We start from the raw sequence: 6,882 nt of genomic DNA on the forward strand, positions 1-6,882 counted from the left end.
TTTTCAGTACCAGGGATTGAACTCAGGACCTTGCACTTGCCATCAGGCACTTATTCTAATGAGCTATATCTCTGGCCCCTAGAATATATAGAGAACTCGGAAAGAAAAAAAAAAAAAAGACCACCTAAAATAAAGGGCTCAATCAAAGAACGAGCATCTGCAATGAGTAGACAAATTTCAGAAGAAGTATAGATGGCCAATAGAAAAAATATTCAACATCCCTGCCCATTACAAAAATGCAAATTAAAACACTGAGATGTCTGACTCTGGAAAGAATGGCTATCATCAAGTAATTAAATAATAAATACTAGCAACTCAGGAGAGAAAAAGAAACCCTTCTAGATTGTTGCTGGGAATATAAACTTGTACAACCACTGTGGAAATCAGTATGGAGATTCTTCAAAAAGCTGAAACTAGAAATTCCATTTGACCTAACTGTTCTCCTTCTAGATATCTTCCTGGAAGAGTTAAAGATGTCATATCACATGATACTTGCACTCCCATGTTTTTGGCAGCCCTCACCCAGCTAAAAGAAGTAATAGATCTCTTAACATTTATCTGTGTGATTTTGGGGAAATGGATTGCATTCTTTGAACATCTTCAGTTTCCTTCAGGGTTTTTTTCCTTCAGATGTCTGTCAGACTTTGCATTAGGTGCTTTGAACATAATGTTAAACAAAGCAAGGGTGAAAAGGAACAGATGGTAAACAAGTGATGAAAAACATGTTAAATAGGTGAAGATATGAAAACAGTGTTGTAAGCAACTAAGAAGAGGCGCCACTTAGATACTGTGGTCAGTATGATTAGAGGTTAGTGAATAGACTTCTAATACTTATTCCAGTTATTAAAAAGCCTCCCAAGCTTCCAGAATGGAACCTGGGATGTTTCCTAGAACAGCACACGTCCAAATCAGAAAAATAGTGAACAGGGACAGTAGCAAGACTGTGCCCTGAATCCTGGGCCTCAGCAGGAGCCAGCCGAAGATGTGTTCCCCTTTAAGAGTCTGACCCACCCGGGCGCGGTTGAGGACTGCGGTGGCTGGCGGAGGGCGGGAGGTCCTTTATGGGAAGAGCCACCCCCTTAAAGTGCGCGCGCGCGCGCGTGGTGCGGGGGCGGTACTTGGGCGACTCCGCATGGCTAGGTCGGGCCCCGGATGAGGAAGTGCGGGAGGACCATAGAGACGGAGCGGCAGTAGTGGCCCGAGCGCCCACGGGCTTTCGGCTCCGCAGGCTCAGGTAGAGTTGGCGGCGATCGGGCTGCGGGCTGCGTCTGCAGAGACCAAGCTGGAGGGGCAAGCGCAGGCCGCGGAGCAGGTCTCAGGGTAAGAGGCTGAGAGACCAGAAGGCTTTCGGCATAACTGCCTGGTCCTGCAAAACCCTGAGGGCACCCTCCGTTGGGCGGTGCTGGCTGTAGGGGAGCCTAGCGCCCCCCCCTTCCCCGCCCGGGGGCGCGGAAGGGAACGGAGGCTGCGCTGTTACGGGCGGTAGAACGACCCAGAGAGAGGCTGGAGACCAGGCCTCGCCTTGCTAGAGGAAAATGGGTTTCCAAATCGTAACGTCGGTGGAGACTCCTACCTCGGCAGGGGTCCCACAACTTCTTGTGGAGGACGACGCCCCTTGTCTTGGGCTCGTGCGCTTCCTTGCCTCTCGACCATCTATTGCGCCCGGAAATTTTGAACTTACCCGTCAGGGTATCTCCCAGATGAGACTACCCCCCCCCGCGCCCCCTCCCCCGTAGTTTGGTCAGCACCCTGCAGGTGCAAAGGAAAATTCAACTTCTTTAGAAGTGACAGAGGCGATCTTCCTTTCCCCTTAAATTACAGTACCTTCCCGCTTTCATTTTTCACTTTTACCCCAAGATTTAGGGAAAACCCTGCATTTGCTTTATGGCATTAAAAGCCATCGGAGTACCCCCCTCGCGGTCCAGTCTCTCACTTCTTACAAGTTTCTTGATGTGTGATGAATTCCTTTTCCTTTGCACAATTAAGAGCGTGACTTTCGAAGTGGATAGTTTTCCAGCCTGTATCTTCCACCAAACATCTTTGTGACCTTGGCTCATGACTTCTTATTGGCCCATCTCTAATTTGGCAGCTCTTAGAGTTGTTGAGGGCTAAGGGAGAATTTGTGTAACTGCTTAGTACATAGTAAATTTTGCTAAGTTGTTCCTATTAATTTCTTAGGAAAGAAAACTGTTACCTTGCACAAAGCAGCGGCAGATGTTTTTCTCCTAGCTCATAATAACAAGTGTTCAGTGTAGCCTTTCTGCCGAAAAGGAATACTTTCCCCAGTGTGGAGAAAGTCTCTTTGATTCTATCATATTCTTTTCCCCAAATTAATAAAGAGGGTGTCATTGAAAATGATAGGTAAAAAAGACAGCTTTTGGAAGCAGGTCAGTACTCTTAAGAGGAAACAACATCAGATCCCAGAAGTGAGCTTTCCTTTGTCCACTGAACCTATCACTTCTTACTGGTTAGAGATGGCCTTTTCTCATTCCCCTTGCTTGCTCCAGTGACAGAAAAAGAGCTTCCATTTACAAAAACTCGTCTACATACACCACCCCAGAGGATGATTCTGTTTTGTTTTTTTTTTTCTTGCTCTCCCAAGAAAAATAAAGACTATGTTTAAGGAAAGGACTCAGTTCTGTCTGTATGGACTGGTGCAGAAAGTTCCTTTTCTCCTCTCGCACTGAAAAAGAGGAAAAAATCTTTTATCGAAGGAGTCTTTGTAAGTAGAAATCAGGAGCATTTCACTGTTTCATTCCCTGTGTGGAGACAGAGGGGTCCTTTTTCTGCATGCTAATAAAGGGAGGAAAAGGGAAACAGTGCTTGATGCTTTTGAGATTTCCTGCACACTCCATGTTGAAGAGCTGAGCCCTATTTAGTGTATGTGTGTCTCTGACTTGCTTTCCGTTTGTCTTGAGATTGTATTAAAAGGATTTTCTTTCTCTGTTCCTCAAGAAGAGGCCCTTTCTCCTTCCCTCATGGAGGGATCGGCTACAGTGACTGAATCTTTGGAAAAGAAAGCCCCTTTTTCAAGGTGAAAGGAGTGTTGGGAACTTCTGAGGGCCTGATCATTATTGTGAGTATTGTTCCTTGACACAAGCATGGCAGCATCTGGTGTTATTAGCAGCCCCTTTATTGGAAATAAAGGGAGGGAGACCTTCATTCAGCCTTGGGATTATTGGGGCACATGGTTTTCTGTTTCCTTTGTTCATTTCTTTGATTTCCTCCCCTAATTTTTGCTTTATTGCTGTATATATATATATTTTTTAACCTATGTAACTTTTGTTTTAGAGAGTGTTGAATGACAAGTAATTGCCACTGGATCAGGTTTTAGTATTACAAAATATTCTAATGAGGTTGAGGGCTACAATGTTAATCCTTCTCTAGGTTTTTATTCTTTTCATGGTTTTTGTTTGTTTTTTTGTTTGTTTGTTTAGAATTGTGGAGGTAACGTAGGAATTAACACTGCCTAATTACCTGAAGGCACACTTAAAAGTTTTCTTTTTCTTTTTTTTTTTTTCTTTCTTTCTTTTTTTTTTTTTTCTTTGTGTATAAAGTGTTCTTAAACTACCTCTTTGAGTACCGTACCTGTGGGAGAGGATAGGTCTGAGCTCTGTACCACTGTTGTTGGTGTCTGTAGGTGTTCTTTGCTGACACATAAGGAAAAATTATCCTTTAAAGTCATGGAGTTTTTGAAGGTTTTCAAGATTTTTTGTGATTATTTTCTCTAACTTGTTCATTTTACCTGGAGAGGGTTGGGAAATCCATGAAAGTTCACTTAACTTTCACTTAACACTCTGGAGGCTATGTGGTTAGTGAATGGAGTCAAAATAGTGACCTGAGTCTCCTAACTTGGAGATCAGGTATAAGCCCACTATCTTCAGTGGGTTTTTTTTTTTTTTTGTCTTTTTGAGACAGGGTCAGACTGGCCTTGAGCTCACTTTGCTGCGGCCCAGGCTGGTCTCCAGCTTGCAACAAGATCATCCTGCCTCAACCTCCAGAGGGCTGGTAATACAGGCGTGTGCCACCACGCCTGGCTGTCTTCAGTGTTTTTGCATTTGAAATAGAATGATCAAGAGATAATTATTTTTTTCTTTGAGATAATTGTTCTTAATTGATAATTTCTTTTATTAGAATAATTTTACTGCATATTTTGTATAAACATTAGTTTTTTCAGTGCTAAATCTGTTCCCTAAATTCTGATATTCATTTCTGTTATGGTAAAGATGACAACCCAGTAGCAGCTGGCAAAAGTCATTCTTCAATCAATGGTTTATTTTTTGCTTAAACCTCAAAGTAGATAATTATTTGGTGTCCTCACCCAGTGGGGTGATTGTATTAGGAAGGATTAAGCTGTAAATAAATCCCTGTTCACATTTGTAAACATACGTACTTTTTTCTTTTCTTTAGATTTGTTTTTATACTCTTTAGTTTGTTGCTTGTTGTTTTAATACTTTTAAAACCTCATGGCTTAAGCAGAGCTGATAATTGGAGAGGTCCTGATAAGATAAAGAGATAGAACATTAGTGTTTATTGCTATGCATTTAGGTTTTGAGAAAAAATAGAAAAAAATTAACTTAAATGATTCGTGTTGTTTTTCTAAAAAGTACAGAATACAAGTAAGTCATTGGTGATCTCATTACCCAGGGTAGCACTGTTAATATTGGGTTGTAGTCCTTCAAAAAAATCTTTATATCTATTCTATCAGAGTAAGGGCACTCATGTTTGTTTACCAAGGCACTGAGTGTTGTAACCAGGGCCTCATGGTTGCTCAGCAAACACGGTACCCCTAGTACGGAACTACTGAGAGCTGCATGGCCTCAAACCTGTGATCCTCCTATCTCACCCTGCAAGAGTAGCTGGGGTTCCACCAGCTGTGTAGTAGCATGCCTGGTGCTGATGTTTATTTAGTTACTATTCCAGGCATTTTTCTTTTCTTTTTTTTTTTTGTTTGTTTTTTTCAAGCATTTTTCTAGTGATATATTTCTCCATTAGCACTCTTTATTTTGATACGTTCGGAGATTAAAGGCAGGGTCTTGCACATGGTACTAGTGCCATAGTACTGAGCTACATGCTTAGCCCTTTACATTATTTATTTGAGACAGGGTCTCACTAAGTTGCCCAAGCTGTCCTTGAACTTATGGTCCTCTTGCCTTAACCTTCCAAGTAGCTGGGGTAACAGGTGTGTACCACTGCATGTAGCTACACCATCAGATTTGTTTTGGGATTTTTTTTGGTCTTTTTGAGACAGGTTTTTTTTTTTTTTTTTTTTTTTTTGGTGGTACTGGGGATTGAACTGAGGATCCTGCACTTGCCAGGCAATTGCTTATTCTACTGAGCTGAGACAAGGTCTTGCTATTACATTTCTTGAACTTACAGTGATCCTCCTGCCTCAGCCTCTCAGGTCCTGGCACTATTTAGGCATGGCCAGCACTTTTGATTGCTCTATTGTGTTCAACTATTTAGGTTTTTTTGTTTGTTTGTTTGTTTGTTTGTTTGTGGAACCAGGGATTGAACTCAGGCCCTTGCGCTTACCAGGGAAGCGCTTATTCCACTGAGCCATCTCCCCTGCCCAAGAACAACATTTAGCTGTTCTTAGTAACTCAATTGCAGATTCCGCTCAGAAATTTGAGGGCCCTTAGTTGAAGTAAAAGGGGAAAGGAAAGTATTTGCTTTGTTAATGAGTGTGTCTTGTTTTATAGGATGACAGTTCTTATAATTTCTATTCAAATATATCAAGAGTTGACACCAGAGCTTGGTATCACACACCTGTAATCCCAGCACTCTGGGAGGTTGGGACAGGGGGATCATGAGTTCCAACATATCTTGGACAGCTTAGTGAAAACTTATCTCAAAGTAAAACAAAGGGTGGGTGTTCAGTCTCCATTGCTGTTGTCTACCTTTCACCCAAAAAAGAGAGATGCTAGTCTTTGGGTGATTATGGTTGTTTTTTGTTTATTTGTTTTTGTTTTGTTTGTTTTTAAACAGGTGTCACTATGTAGTATAGGCTGGCCTTGAACTTGAAGTAATCCTTTTGCCTCAGTCTCTTGAGTGCTGGGATTATGGGCATGTACCACCATATCTGATGCCTTTTGGTGTTTGGAAGTTATTTTTCAATGACTGAAACTTTAAAATTATTTTTCTGCTAATGTCCATTTACAGTATAGATGCAGGCAGAGAAAGGTAAAGGTACTGTTTTTTCCTGAAGAACATTTTGTACCATTTTGTGTGATTATCAGTATTGACTCTTTTTTTTTTTTTAATTTATTTATTTGTGTGGAGGGGGGGCAGCTCAGCCCACCAAGGGGCGGGGCTGGCTGGCATGTGGTGCTGGGGGATTGAACCGAGGTCCCTGTGCTTTGCTAAGCTTGTTCTAAGTAGATGCTTTAGACCACTGAGCCATCTCATCAGCCCCATCAGTATTGACTCTTTATGATAAAGAGCTGCTTAGTAGATGTCTTTCTGCATGATTCTATATGGAACAGCATATAGAATCAAAATCTTGAAGTAGGATAGTGGGAATGGAAGGACTCTATAAACGTTGAATCCATAAGTTACAAGTGGTAGTCAGATGGAGAGTGACACAGGTCCATAGTAGTTATGTCTTGGGATTCGAGTCTGAACTCTTAAGAAATTGATGATGTTACTAAGGAGGCAATGGAATGAAGAAAATGCATGTAGGGATGGAAGTATAGCTCAGTGGGAAAGCATGTACTTAGTGTCCTCCTAAGGCCATTGGTTTAATCACCAATACAGACATATACATGGCATGTAAGTTTACTGGACACATTTTATTTATCTTTGTCTCTTAGAGCTGTTTGCATGTAGAAAGATTCAGCTGTTCATTGATTTGAATGGGTTATACTTTTAAATTTTAATTAA

General features: G+C 41.5%; 1 protein-coding gene across 7 annotated transcripts in view; it reads left to right on the top strand.

The window, feature by feature from the left end:
- The first annotated feature begins 1,163 nt into the window (after positions 1-1,163).
- Prr14l (proline rich 14 like) overlaps positions 1,164-6,882 on the top strand; it is a 63,761-nt gene continuing 58,042 nt past the window's right edge. For 4 of the 7 annotated variants that reach the window (XM_023705835.1, XM_023705839.1, XM_023705840.1 and 1 more), the window contains exons 1-2: positions 1,194-1,320; positions 2,956-3,076. The gene's annotated coding sequence lies outside the window, so the exon portion shown is untranslated. Of the gene's footprint in view, positions 1,321-1,604; positions 1,684-2,955; positions 3,077-6,882 lie in introns of those variants that run through there. The other 3 variants (XM_023705836.1, XM_023705838.1, XM_004645502.2) reach the window with 3 other exon arrangements.

Source organism: Octodon degus, unplaced genomic scaffold (assembly GCF_000260255.1).
Source record: "Octodon degus isolate 3935 unplaced genomic scaffold, OctDeg1.0 scaffold00230, whole genome shotgun sequence".
Lineage (NCBI taxonomy): Eukaryota > Metazoa > Chordata > Mammalia > Rodentia > Octodontidae > Octodon > Octodon degus.